Below are 15,328 nucleotides of genomic sequence, written 5' to 3'. Positions count from 1 at the left end.
TTTTTAGCCAAAATGACTGTATTTTTGTCTTTTAGAGTCTTAAAAAGCCGGTTTTAGACAAGATAATTACATTTCGTAACCAGTGATCTGAAAACATTTTTTGGTCAAAATGACTCTATTTTGGTCTCCAAGTGTCTAAAAAGCCCCTTTTAGTCAAAATAACTACATTTGGTCACCAAAGGTCTGAAATAAACATTTAGTCAAAATGACTATTTCGTCTATTAGAGTCTTAAAAAGCCGGTTTTGGACAAGATAATTGCATTTGGTAACCAACCGCCTGAAACATTTGTTTGGGTCAAAATGACTCTATTTTGGTCTCCAAGTGTCTAAAAAGCATTTATTTTTTTGCATTTGATCACCAAAGGTTTAAAAAATGTTTTAATATTTATTGATTATAAACAGTACACTGAATAAATAACATGAACGGTAGACATAATCAGTTACAGAACCAGTGTTCGGAAAAATACAAATATATAAAGGATATAACAGCAACAGTACAGGAAAAGGTCATCCATAAACCATCGCATTCAGGTGAAAATTACAGCCAAGTAAACAAACCTTAGCATGTTCCCATGTGCATACGTGAAGGATAAATAAAAACATACAGTTATTCCCTCCCAATAGTAATAGGACCATGAACATCTAGCAATATAGCACACACCTCCGTAAAGTAGCAAAAACCCACCTGAAGTACTAAGTGCAAAGGAGAAGGGAAGGGAAAAAAGGAAAACAGTGGCAGAAAACTTAAAGGGAGGGGGGAGGGGGGAAAGGAAGGGAAAGGATGGGAGGACTCTGCACTCTTCTCAAGAAATGCTACCCTATCCAATGAGCAGCCGATCCATGACCAGTTGGGGGGAGCCAAGGCCGGGTCATCCAACCAAGGTTGCCATAACGAGGCAAATTTCTTGTGAGCATTTCAATGCTGGTATGTCAGCTTTTCCCTGATTAAAGAGGCATTGACCTGTGTTATCCACTGGCCCATGCTCGGCACCCTGGAGGCGATCCAAAATCTAGTAATTAATTTGCGAGCAATATACAACAATCGCAACACGGCAACGTGAGCATTTGGGGTCAGAGTGTCCACCTCCAGAGCACCAAGCAGACAGACCACAGGATCCCTTAGTAGCTGAAAATTATACACTTTAGAGATCGTGTCAATTACCTTCCCCCAGTAGCGAAACAGCTTGGGACATCTAAACATCATGTGTATAAGTGTACCCTGGTCTCTCTCACATTTGGGGCAAAAGGGAGTAGATCTGCGTCCCCAACGGTACAGCTGCATCGGTGTTCTGTATGCTCTGTGAAACAGAAATAAGTGAGATATCTTATGGGAGGCCGACACCGACACCAAAGGGATCGATGAGAGGCAAAGATCCCACGTCTCCCCATCTATGGGTCCAAGATCCCCCCTCCCACCCCGCACGAGCAGGGAGGGAAGAGGGGTCCTGCACGGATCCCAACAGAAGGACATAAACCTGTGAGATCATATTCTTGTCCGAGACCCGAAACACCTCACCCAACAGGCAGTGAGTGTCGGGTGTCAAAGAAGCCAAGCCTGCCTGGGCCATCATCGCGTGTCTCAATTGTAGGTAGCGAAAGAAACAGTGCCTAGGAACATCAAACTCCCTCTGTAAGTCTTGAATATATTTCAGTACCCCAGCTCTGAACAATTGTGCTATAAAATATACACCATGGGCCTCCCACATCTCCGCGCCCTCTAGATGAAACAGTTCCGAAAAGTTGCGATTATGCCAAATCGGAGTCTGAGGAAGGTAACCCGTGATCTGCAACATCCCCTTGACACAGCGCCACACCATGCGAATCAAGGCGAGTGTGGGTAACCGAGTCCCCATATTGGAGAACTCCGCTTCAAGGTGTACAAGGACAGGGTGAGGCGAGTCAGTAGGGACCAATAAGGACCCAATAGGATCGAATGGATCCAAAAGACCCCAGCCCCCCATATGCTGAACCTGGAAGGCTAGAAAATATACTCTGGGGTTGGGAACTTGCCCATCTGAAGGGTAGCCAATTTAATCCTAGCCACTTTTTTGCACCAGATCAGTTCTCGGAACTGGGAGTCAATCCTATAGAACCATTTCCTGGGTATCCAGATTGGGGAGTTGTGCAAGACATAAAGAAGTTGAGGAGCCCACACCATCTTAATTAGATTGACTCGCCCAGCCACCAACAAGGGAACTTTGCAGCAGAGGTACGAGGTTCAGTGTGATATACTGGGTAGGATCAGGAGACACCTGGATCCCCAAATATTTGAAGGAGTCAACCACTCGCACTGTGGATGCACAGTCCGGAAGAGGCTGAGTTATGGGATCAAGGGGCATTAAAACTGATTTATCCCAATTTATGGAAAATCCCGACAGGGACCCAAAATAGTCAATAAGGGACATTACCGCCCGCAAGGATTCCCCTGTATCACCTAGGTAGAGCAGTGTGTCTTCCGCATAGAGTGAGATAACGTCTGCATGGGAGCCCCTTCTGAACCCCACTATGTCAGGGGAGGACCGAATCCGCGCCGCTAAGGTCTCCAGTGCCATGGCAAACAGCAATGGAGATAGCGGGCAGCCCTGCCTAGTCCCCCTGTGCAAACAGAAGGGTCCAGAAAGCTCCCCGTTCACCCTCAGTCTGCCCGTGGGGGCAGCGTACAGTACCCACACCCAGTTCAGAAAGTTCTCTCCCACACCAAAGCGCTTGAGAACTTCCCATAGGTACACCCATTCAACACTATCGAATGCCTTAGCGGCATCTAGCGAAAAGACTGCCCGGTTCCCAGGGTTGTCTACTGGGATCTGAAGGTTCAGAAATAGTCGGCGGAGATTAAGTGCCGTCGATCTGGTCAGGATAAACCCCGATTGATCCCTATGGACAACCCCCTGGACAACAGAGGACAGCCTAGTGGCCAGTATCTTAGCTAGAATTTTAACATCCGTTGTGAGTAGAGATATGGGCCTTTAGGAATCCGACAAAAGCGGATCCTTGCCGGGCTTCAGCAGGAAAACAACTATAGCTTCGGACATAGAGGCAGGAAGGCGGCTGTTAGGGATACAAGTGGTAGCCTGATGGCAGAGGAAGGCTCCACGTGTGCCAGAGGGCGGTGCTTAGACAGGAACCCCCAAGGTAAGTGACACAGGCTAACCTGAGGTGCGGAATCTAAGTATCCACCGGTTTTCACCAGAGCCTCTAGTGGTGAGGATGGATTTTGCTGCGTGTGGATACCAGGTCGCAGTCCTCAGGGTCACCCCACCAAGGAAGAAGCCGATCAAGATCCGAAGGCAGATAAGCAGACAAGGGAGATCCGAGAGAATGGTCAAACAAGCCGGGGGTCAGGACGGGCAGCAGGTCAACAAGGTCAGGAACAAGCCAAAGGTCAAAACGGATATCAAACAGGTAACAGGAAGCAGGCTTCAGGAACACAGGAAGAGCTGCAGACAAGTCAGCAAAGACACAGTGCTTCTGAGCTGTTTAAATAAGGCAGCCTCTTTGCCAATTACTGCAATTAGTCTGCTCTAGGTTTTAGATTGCAGATTCATGACAGCACATCAGTGTGCTCAGGAAGCATTCCTAACATTGCCCCCCCCCTTAAGGGCAACCTCCGGGTGTCCAACAAACTGCTTTTCTGAGGATGGGCAAGAAAAAACGCCCGGATCAGGTCTGCGGCATAAATGTTACTCTCAGGTTCCCAGGAATTCTCTTCCGGCACATAACCCTTCCATTTAATAAGGAACTGAAGCTGGTTACCTCTTTTCCGGCAATCAAGTACAGCCTCAACTTCGTACTCCATGTCGCCATCCACCATCACTGGTTCCGGAGGTCCAGGGCTTCTGCCGGGGAAGGCGTCGGGAACCACGGGTTTTAAAAAAGAGTGACATGGAACACAGGATGGATCCGTAGGGTATCAGGTAAGGATAACTCATAGGACACGGCATTGAGTCTTATTTTAACGGGGAATGGGCCGATAAACCTGGAAGCCAACTTCTTGGATGGTCAGGCCAAGCGCAGGTTAGCTGTGGATAAAAAGACCTGGTCACCTGGTTGGAGAATCAGTTCTCCCCTCTTTTTCCCATCAAAGATTCTTTTGGACGCTATCTGAGCCTTGGCCAAGGTGTCCTGCAGAAGTTTGTTGTTACTTGTGAAGAAGTCAATGGTGACCTGAACTGCGGGCACTCCGGAATCAGATGGGACGTCGGGCAGAAAGGAAGGATGAAAACCATAATTGGCAAAGAAGGGAGATTGCCCGGTAATGGAATGTCGTGAATTATTAAAGGCAAATTCCGCAAATGGTAGTAATGCTACCCAGTCGTCCTGGACGAAGGTGGTAAAGCACCGGAGATATTGTTCCAGGGTCTGGTTTGTCCTCTCTGTTTGCCCGTTTGTCTGCGGGTGGTAAGCTGAGGACATAGATAATTCAATTTTTAGTAGCTTACACAAGGCCCTCCAAAAGCGGGACATGAACTCTACCCCTCTGTCCGAGATAATGTTCGTGGGTACCCCGTGGAGTCACACAATCTCCCTAATGAAGACTTCTGCAGTTTCTTTTGCAGAGGGGGTACCTTTGAGGGGTAGAAAGTGGGCCATCTTAGTAAGCCGGTCTACAACCACAAAAATGGCGGAGCACCCAGCCAAAGGTGGAAGTTCCACGATAAAGTCCATGGCGATAGTTTGCCAGGGCCGGTCAGGGATTGGGAGTGGTCTGAGGAGACCCCACGCCTTACTTCTGGTGGTTTTACTCCTTCAGCAAGAAACACAGGAAGACACATAACTTCTGCAGTCTTTTCCCATCTCAGGCCACCAGAAGGTGCGTTGCATGAGGTCAAGGGTCCTATGAACACCAAAATGGCCAGCAAGAGGGTGGTCATGGCAGGCAGCTAGAACCGAAACTCTGACTCCCTCCGGGACAAATATTTTGTCCTTAGCCCACAACAAACCATCCTTGCGTGACAGGGGTATCCCAGGTGGACCGGAAATTTTGGCAGAGGCTTGCTCAAGATGGGATTTCAGGCTAGTGAGCAGGAAGTTTTTCTCTGACAGGATAGTGTCAGGTACCAACTCTTCTTTAGTATTATCAAACATCCGGGACAGGGCATCCGGTTTGACATTTTTCGACCCGGGCCGATAGGTGATATGGAACGAGAATCTGGAGAAGAAGAGTGCCCATCGGGCCTGGCGGGGTCTAAGTCGCTTTGCAGATCTTAAGTACTCAAGGTTCTTATGATCGGTAAATATAAGAATCGGGTGTGATGCTCCTTCTAGTAGATATCTCCACTCTTCGAGAGCGGCTTTGATTGCCAGGAGTTCCCGGTCCCCGACATCATAGTTTTTCTCCGCGGGAGAGAGTTTCCGGGAAAAGAAGGCTATTGGGTGAGTTAAGTCTCTAGTTCCCTGTCTTTGGGAGATGACTGCCCCGACCGAAACGTCCGATGCGTCTACCTCCAGGAGATAGGGTAAGGCAGGATCCGGGTGACTTAGGATAGGGGCAGAGGTAAAATGTTTTTTAAGAACCGAGAAGGCGGACTGAGCTTCTGGGGTCCACTGGAAGTGGACGTTCTTCTTAGTAAGGGGCTATGATGTTAGAGAACCCCTTAATGAACCTCCTATAAAAATTGGCGAAGCCAACGAAGCGCTGTACTCCCTTTTTGTCTGATGGAGGTGGCCAGTCCAGAATGGCAGAGACCTTCTGAGGATCCATCTCTATTCCTTCTGTGGAAATTATTAACCCCAGAAACGGGATACTGTTCTGCTCAAAAACGCACTTCTCGGCCTTGGCGTAGAGACCATGCTGGCGAAGGCGACCGAGGACATTTCGAACGTGCTCGCGATGCTGCTCTAGGGATGTTGAGAAGATTAGGATGTCATCCAAGTATACGATGACGAAGATATCCAACCAATCCCTGAAGATGTCGTTCACAAAGTGTTGGAACGTGGCAGGAGCATTACAAAGGCCAAATGGCATTACCAGGTATTCGAAATGTCCGAATCTAGTGCGGGAAGCAGTCTTCCATTCGTCGCCCTCTCGGATGCGCACCAAGTTGTACGCCCCACGAAGATCCAGCTTAGTAAACAGGATGGCAGATCTGAGTCTCTGAAAGAGTTCGGGGACTAGAGGAAGGGGATAACGTTTTTTAATAGTAACTTTATTTAAATCCCTATAATCGATGCAGGGTCGGAGGGTGTGATCCTTCTTCTCTACGAAGAGGATACCTGCCCTTGCTGGAGAGGTAGAGGGATGGATGAACCCCTTCTTCAGACTTTCGTCTACATAGTCCTTTAAGACGTCCAGCTCACGTTCAGAAAGTGGGTAAATCCGGCCGAACGGGATTTCGGCTCCTGGGAGCAAGTCGATGGGGCAGTCATATGGACGGTGGGGGGGCAAGGTCTCTGCTCCCCGTTTGCTGAATACATCCAGGAAATCATGGTATGCTTTGGGCACCACAGAACATACATCAGGTTCGGATTCAAGACAGAACAGAGTCTTGGGGAATTCAGGAGGAGCGGGTAGACAGGAATTCTTGCAGTAAAGAGATGGGAACTGGATGGTGCCTGTGATCCAATTGACTTGCGGGTTATGTGCTTGCAACCACGGTAATCCCAGGATAATGGGAAATAAGGAGGATGTGATAACATCCAGGCTAATCAGTTCCTTATGGCCGGAGGAGGAGACCATAGGAAGGGGAAAAGTTTCTTGGGTCACGGGCCCGGATTTGATGTGGGAGCCATCAGCCAGGAAGATGGTGAGGTCCTGAGTCTTGAGCCGGAGAGGTACGCAACATGCAGGGCGAACGAGCGATCAATGAAACAACGGCAGGCTCCAAAGTCAATGATTGCGGTAACTGGGACGAGTCCTTCCGGAAGCTGTAATGACACAGGAAAGGCTAGGTGGGAGGAACTGGCAACAGATGGTGAGGCCGGCATGAACTTATGGTATTTTGCCGGGCAGGAGCGCACATAGTGGCCAGCTTCACCGCAATACAGGCACAGCTTACCCAACTGGTGACGGCGTCTCTCCTCCGGGGACAAACCAGGCCGTATGATCCCAAGGTTCAGTCGTATCTGAGGCGACTCCAGCGGGAGCGGGGTTGGTAAGAGCTGACCCAGCAGAAGAAAAGTATGAAGGATGAGCAACTCGTGGTAGCGTCCAGGCTGGTCTGAACTGCTGCGGAGATCGTTCTGCTCTGCGCTCCCGTAGCCACCGGACGATTTGAATGGCCTGGGAAATCAAATCTTCCAAGGCGTTGGGGACACCTACCCGCGCCAGCTCGTCCTTCAGTCCTTCTGAAAGCCGAGACGGAACTGATACCGGAGTGCTGCTTCATTTCAGGACGTATCGGAACTGAGGCAGCGGAAGTCAGTGACGTAGTGTTCTACGGGCCTGCGACCCTGCTGAAGAACATGAAGCGCAGCTTCTGCGGTGGAGGATCGCTGCGGGTCAACATAGAGCTGTGCCATGGCCTCAAAAAATGACTGTAAGGAGTTTAATGGGGGCTGCCCTCTTCAAGGAGCCGATATCTCCCTGCTCCTAGGCTCGGAGTCAACTCAGAATGCCTTGTTTATTGAAAACATAAGAGATCTACACTCTGCCAAAACCCCCTCCCTCTTCATGTCATTCCACACAAACACACATCCCATAATATGCTTACAGGGCAGACAGGAACAATAGGACAATGGAATGCAGGTATTCACAATAACAAACCCCACCCCACTAGCAGGGGTCTATGAAACACTGCTGCCATATTCTAGCAATCTGCAATATATCTTTATATATTTCCTCAGGGACACTGTTCAGTAATATTATGGTCATTCTTTCAACACAAGCCACACTCTCAGTGTCCATTCCGCTACAGCCTGGGAATACCAGGTGCTGTAGGCTTTTGGCTTTTCCTTTATTCGTTGGCTTTCTTTTTTTTTCTTTTGAGGTGCCATCTTGGCATGGCCAAGTTCAAAGGGGTCGAGGGTGGCAGTGGTGATTGCCTAAGGCCACATCACCTTGAATGCGCTCAATCTCGTCTGATCTCGGAAGCTAAGCAGGGTTGGGCCTGGTTAGTACCTGGATGGGAGACCACCTGGGAATACCAGGTGCTGTAGCCTTTTGGCTTTTCCTTTATTCGTTGGCTTTCTTTTTGTTTCTCCTGAGGTGCCCTCTTGCCATGGCCAAGTTCAAAGGGGTCGAGGGTGTGCAGTGGTGATCGCCTACGGCCACATCACCCTGAATGCGCCTGTTCTCGTCTGATCTTGGAAGCTAAGCAGGGTCGGGCTTGGTTAGTACCTGGATGAGAGACCGCCTGGGAATACCAGGTGCTGTAGGCTTTTGGCTTTTCCTTTATTTGTTGGCTTTCTTTTTGTTTCTCCTGAGGTGCCATCTTGCCATGGCCAAGTTCAAAGGGGTCGAGGGTGGAAGTAGTGATCGCCTACGGCCACATCACCCTGAACACACCCAATCTGGTCTGATCTCAGAAGCTAAGCAGGGTGGGGCCTGGTTAGTACCTGGATGGGAGACCGCCTAGGAATATAAGGTGCTGTAGCCTTTTAGCTTTTCCTTTATTCGTTGTCTTTCATTTTGTTTCTCCTGAGGTGCCATCTTGCCATGGCAGAGTTCAAAGGGGTCGAGAGTGGCAGGGGTGATTGTGTGCAGCCACATCACCCTGAACGTGCCCTATCTCATCTGATCTCAGAAGCTAAGCGGGGTCGGGCCTGGTTAGTACCTGGATGGGGGACTTCCTGGGAATACAAGGTGCTGTAGTCTTCTGGCTTTTCCTTTATTCGTTGGCTTTCTTTTTGTTTCTTCTGATGTGCCATCTTGCCATGGCCAAGTTCAAAGGGGTCGAGGGTGGCAGTGGTGGTCGCCTACGGCCACATCGCCTTTAACGCGCCCAATCTCGTCTGATCTTGGAAGCTAAGCAGGGTCGGGCCTGGTTAGTACCTGGATGAGAGACCGCCTGGGAATACCAGGTGCTGTAGGCTTCTGGCTTTTCCTTTATTCGTTGGCTTTCTTTTTGTTTCTCCTGAGGTGCCCTCTTGCCATGGCCAAGTTCAAAGGGGTCGAGGGTGGCAGTGGTGATCGCCTACGGCCACATCACCCTGAATGCGCCTGATCTCGTCTGATCTTGGAAGCTAAGCAGGGTCGGGCTTGGTTAGTACCTGGATGAGAGACCGCCTGTGAATACCAGGTGCTGTAGGCTTTTGGCTTTTCCTTTATTTGTTGGCTTTCTTTTTGTTTCTCCTGAGGTGCCATCTTGCCATGGCCAAGTTCAAAGGGGTCGAGGGTGGAAGTAGTGATCGCCTACGGCCACATCACCCTGAGCACACCCAATCTGGTCTGATCTCAGAAGCTAAGCAGGGTGGGGCCTGGTTAGTACCTGGATGGGAGACCGCCTAGGAATATAAGCTGCTGTAGCCTTTTGGCTTTTCCTTTATTCGTTGTCTTTCATTTTGTTTCTCCTGAGGTGCCATCTTGCCATGGCAGAGTTCAAAGGGGTCGAGAGTGGCAGGGGTGATTGTGTACAGCCACATCACCCTGAACGTGCCCTATCTCGTCTGATCTCGGAAGCTAAGCGGGGTCGGGCCTGGTTAGTACCCGGATGGGAGACCGCCTAGGAATATAAGGTGCTGAAGGCTTTTGGCTTTTTCTTTATTCATTGGCTTTCTTTTCATTTCTCCTGAGGTGCCATCTTGCCATGGCTAAGTTCAAAGGGGTCGAGGGTGGCAGTGGTGAATGCCTATGGACACATCACCCTGAACGCGCCCGATCTCATTTGATCTCGGAAGGTAAGCAGCATCAGGCCTGGTTAGTACCTGGATGGGAGACCGCCTCTGTAGCGGAGGAGTAGTTTAATCTACATTGGCTCCGCTGGTAGACAAGAAAACAGGTAATAATCCAACTAAGCAGGTACAGCATGCAACAATCCAGGTAGTGTTATACAATCCTTCCCTCCCAAGAACTAGACGACACATAAGCTGGGAGTCAACTCAGAATGCCTTGTTTATTGAAAACACAAGAGATCTACACTCTGCCAAAACCCTCTCCCTCTTTGAGTCATTCCACACAAACACACATCCCATAATATGCTTACAAGGCAGACAGGAACAATAGGACAATGGAATGCTGGTATTCACAATAACAAACCCCACCCCACTATCAGGAGTCTATAAAACACTGCTGCCATATTCTAGCAATCTGCAATATATCTTTATATATTTCCTCAGGGACACTTTTCAGTAATATTATGGTCATTCTTTCAACACAAGCCACACCCTCAGCGTCCATTCCGCTACAGCCTGGGAATACCGTTGGATCGACAAGATCTACTATACAAACCTTCAACCCAACGTAAACAACAAAATACAAACGAGACCAGAGTAATTCTCACCTTCTCGAATCAACATCAACAAGTGAGAAAAATACTTGAAAAAAACTGGTCCATACTTAGGGAAGATGACCTACTTAAGACCTTGGTGCCACCCAAACCTCTTGTAACCTATAGGAAAGCAGGTTCTATTCATAACTCGCTCGTACACAGCGAATTTAGAGAGTGTTACCACAAAGACCCCTGCAAACAGAAAGGCACCTTCCCTTGTGGAAGCTGCATGCAGTGCAAAGTAATACCCAGAAGCGTCTCAAAAATTCTCCCCAATGGGGACATTTTTGAGCCGAGGCACTTCGCTAATTTTTGTACCAAAGGAGTGGTATACATGATGAACTGCCAGTGTGGAGCCTTTTATATAGGCAAAACACGGCAAGAGTTTGGCCGTCGAGTCAACAAGCATGTTGAAACCATGTCTATGGGTAATTTCCATCTCCCTCTTGGAAGACATATGACCCAAACACATGGCAATAAAATGCCCAAAATCTCTTTTTTTGCACTAGATAGAGTCCACATCCCCCCTCGTGGGGGAGATTGGAACAAAATCCTATTACAACGAGAAATGCGGTGGATCCATCGTTTGCATGCCACCTCCTTCCCAGGATTAAATGAGAATGAGAGCTACCGGGCATTCCTGGAAGGCTTCTCATCAGGAAAAACCGACTAAAAACCTTCATTGTTCCATATATTTTTATTTCTATTTTTATCTTTATCATTTTTTATTTTTATATTATTATTTTTCATGTTTTTTATTTTATTTTATTTTCATTTTATTTTATTCTATATTATTTTTCTATTTTTATCCTTTATTTTTGATTTATTTTTCCCGCATTTCACACATTGCGGGGAACCATAACCCATTCCTTTCTTTTGGGTCAAATCCATCCCCATGCTACCCCGAACCTATTTTTTTTCCCCCATTGCCTCTCAGTGCATGATTGCTCCTTACTATCCAGGAGGATTCTCCTTTATTCTTGCCTAAATTGCTTCGTTGACCTTATAATAAAGAATTTAATGATTTTTAAATACATGTAGACATGTTCAAATGTTATTGTGTCCTAGATCTTCGGTGATTCTTAGACCCATGTTTGTGGGAGGAAGATCGGGTCCTTACTGCCCATCCAGCCCCTTGTACCCGGCACGGCAAGCCCCCCCTGGTTCCCTCCAGGGGGGGCACATTCTGGGAGTCAAAGCAAGATCTGATGTTTTCGCATCCACCCAGCACACGCTGGGACAGTTTGGCTCCAACCCCCGTGTCGGCGGCATCTGAATATGTATCTACCGCGTCATCTCACTGACAGGCTGCGCGCGCAGCCTGTGGCACGCACACAGTACGTGCGGCCGCAGTCAATGACCTAACATCGGCGTCATCCGGCGCTTCATTGCGCATGCGCGACTTACATATAAAGACGGCCGGGGATCCACAGGACTTCACTCCGCTCCAACCAGCGAGGAGTGAACATCCGAAGCCAGCGGTCTGCACCTGCCTAGACTCTTCAGCCTCCTACTGCTCCCTCAGGATACCAAGTAAGCCACGCTACAGCGCCACCTGTTGGCCATTTCTAACACATTTTTTATTTTTTTTAATTTTTTTTTACATACTAAAACTAGTTATTTTTCTCTCCTCCTGTCAGACAGAGTTTCATACATCTGTGGCAGAGGACAAGCATTTACAAAGTAAGTTGCCAAATTGTGGCACAGCGCCACCTGCTGGCCAATCCCAAATACTACCTATATTATATTAAAATGATGTATTCTTTCTGCCAGACAGAGATTCAGTGACCCTGCATCCTCGGTAAGAGGGTCAGTTCCCCCTACTGATCTCGGAATCTGTCAAATCCAAGGACCTCTCCTTTAAAACTTCCAGTAAGCCAACACACTGATCATACCGACTATTTATTACATCATTATTTCGGAAATCCCCTTTTTCCCTTCCCTTATTGCAAATTATTATTTTTCACATAGGATTATATGCTTACACCTTTGGGACCAATCGGAGGACACCAGTGTCTTTTATCCCTTTCTCTAAACGTAAGTGTTGCTTCATACCTACCGTATTTCCAGGCCTCTTTTCTGTACACGCCAACCTTATATACTGAAATTTTATCCACTCTCCTAGGGAAACCAGGAGTATTTGTGGTTACACATAGAAGCTTGGGGTTTGCTACATACCCCAGGACCCTATTCATCCCTAAGAGGCATTATTCGTATATTTGAGGTAATTTTGGAAACCCAATTTTATTAGCTTAAACATGGCACTAAACAACACATGCCTGCATAAAACCAACCTTCCCCCTTCTTCAGACCAATAGGCCCAAGGATCCAGTAACAAGCCTGGGGGGCACAGGACCTGAACCTCTCTTCCCCCCACTTCCCCATGGGCACAGATGTTCCTGAAGTCTAGGTACACAAAAAGAAAAGACGATGTTTATTTGTTTGTTTTGATATATTTCTCACAACAAGTCACTAATTTTTTGTATTTTTCACTTTTTCACTTTATAGAAAATGGTGATGTTTTTTCCTTGACAAAGGCAATATATGCCGAAACGCGTCGGAACCCTAGTTCTACAACCAGGAATCACCATTTAATAAGTAAAATGGTTCATAAATTGTCTATTGTGTAATACCCATTACCCATGCAACCAATGTTATTCTTTTGTTGTTTTTTTACTTTTATATGTAATCCTTTCTTAATAAAATGAATAAAAAATTAACCTTGCCTATAAAATCCCACTTTCTCTTTTTTGGCCTGAGGAACCAAACTTCTTTTTCGAATTATCACAGGGATGATGGCAACAAATCCATCTTAGTTTTTATATCTCTAAAAAACCACCCCCGACAGAAGTAAGTGTCGGCCATAAAAGGCCCCAGAAATTAGCCCACATGGGTTTACCTGACACTTACCTTCAGTCACAGAATACTACGTTCTTAGTTAAACCCATGTGGGCTAATTTTTGGGGCCTATACAGGCCGACACTTACTTCTGTAGCCTGTGAATGCCTAATGTACCTTCAGCCACCAAATACTACGTTCTTAGCTGTCAGGCTAATTTTTGGGGACTTTTATGGCCGACACTTACTTCTGTATCCTGTGAATGCCTAATGTACCTTCAGCCACAGAATGCTAAATACATTCATTTTGACAAAAAAAATTTCAGTCCATTGGAGACCAAGTGCAGTGTCTAAAACCAGCTTTTTAAGACTCTAAAAGACAAAAATACAGTCATTTTTGACTAAAAAGTTTGTCAGACCTTTGGTGACCAAATGCAGTTATTTTGGAGACCAAAAAAGAGTAATTTTGACCAAAGAATTTTTTTCAGGCCATTGGAGCCAAATGTCTAAAATCTTGTCTAAAACCGACTTTTTAAGGCACTAAAAGACAAAAATACAGTCAATTTGAATACTTTTTTTTTCAGACCTTTGGTGACCAAATGCAGTTATTTGACTAGAAAAAGGCTTTTTAGACACTTGGAGACCAAAATAGAGTCATTTTGACCAAAAAACTTTTTTTCAGGCCATTGGATTCAAATGTCTAAAATCTTGTCTAAAACCGGCTTTTTAAGGCTCTAAAAGACAAAAATATAGTCATTTAGACTAAAAAAACAATTTCAGACCTTTGGTGACCAAATGCAGTTATTTTGACTATAAAATGCTTTTTAGACACTTGGAGACCAAAATAGAGTCATTTTGACCGAAAATTTCTTTTCAGGCCATTGGAGCCCAAATGGCCGGTTTAAGACAAATCTTGTCTTAAACCGGCTTTTTAAAGCTCTAAAAGACAAAAATACATTCATTTTGACTTAATTTTTTTCAGACCTTTGGTGACCAAATGCAGTTATTTTGACTTAAAAAAGGCTTTTTAGACACTTGGAGACCAAAATATAGTCATTTTGACCAAAACATTTTTTCAGGCCAGTGGAGCCAAATGTCTAAAATCTTGTCTAAAATCGGCTTTTTAACGCTCTAAAAGACAAACATATAGTCATTTTGACTAAAGTTTTTTTTCAGACCTTTGGTGAACAAATGCAGTTATTTTGACTAAAAAAAAGGCCTTTTAGACACTTGGAGACATAAATAGAGTCATATTGACCAAAAATAATTTTTCAGGTCATTGGAGCCAAATGGCCGGTTTTAGACAAATCATGTCTAAAACCGGCTTTTCAAGGCTCTAAAACACAAAAATACATTCATTTTGACTAAAAAAAATTTCAGACTTTTGGTGACTAAATGCAGTTATAGACTCTAAAAGGCTTTTTAGACACTTGGAGACCAAAATAGAGCTCCAATAGCCTGAAAAAAATTTTTTTGGTCAAAATGACTCTATTTTGGTCTCCAAGTGTTTAAAAAGCCTTTTTCTAGTCAAAATGCATTTGGGCACCAAAGGTCTGGAAAAAAATGTATTCAAATTGACTGTATTTTTGTCTTTTGGTGTTTTAAAAAGCCGGTTTTAGACAAGATTTTAGACATTTTGGCTCCAATGGCCTGAAAATCTTTTTGGTCAAAATGACTCTATTTTGGTCTCCAAGTGTCTAAAGAGCCCTTTTTAGTATAAATAACTGCATTTGGTCACCAAAGGTCTGAAAAATAAATTTAGTCAAAATGAATGTATTTTTGTCTTTTAGAGCCTTAGAGAATTGTCTAAAACTGGCTATTTGGGCTCCAATCGCCTGAAAAAATTTTTTGGTCAAAATGGTCTGGAAAAAAAATGGCCTGAAAAAAAATTTTGGCCTGAAAAAAAATTTTGGTCAAAATGACTCTATTTTGGTCTCCTTTTGTAGTCAAAATAACTGCATTTGGTCACCAAAGGTCTGAAATTTTTTTAGTCCAAATAACTATATTTTTGTCTTTTAGAGCATTAAAAAGCTGGTTTTAGACAAGATTTTAGACATTTGGCTCCAATGGCCTGAAAAACATTTTTTGGTCAAAATGACTCTGCCTGCTGTACCTCTAGCCATCCAA

This window comes from Pelophylax lessonae, assembly GCF_965119305.1.
Source record: "Pelophylax lessonae genome assembly, chromosome: 2".
NCBI classification, from domain to species: domain Eukaryota; kingdom Metazoa; phylum Chordata; class Amphibia; order Anura; family Ranidae; genus Pelophylax; species Pelophylax lessonae.
This window is presented reverse-complemented; position numbering follows the sequence as displayed.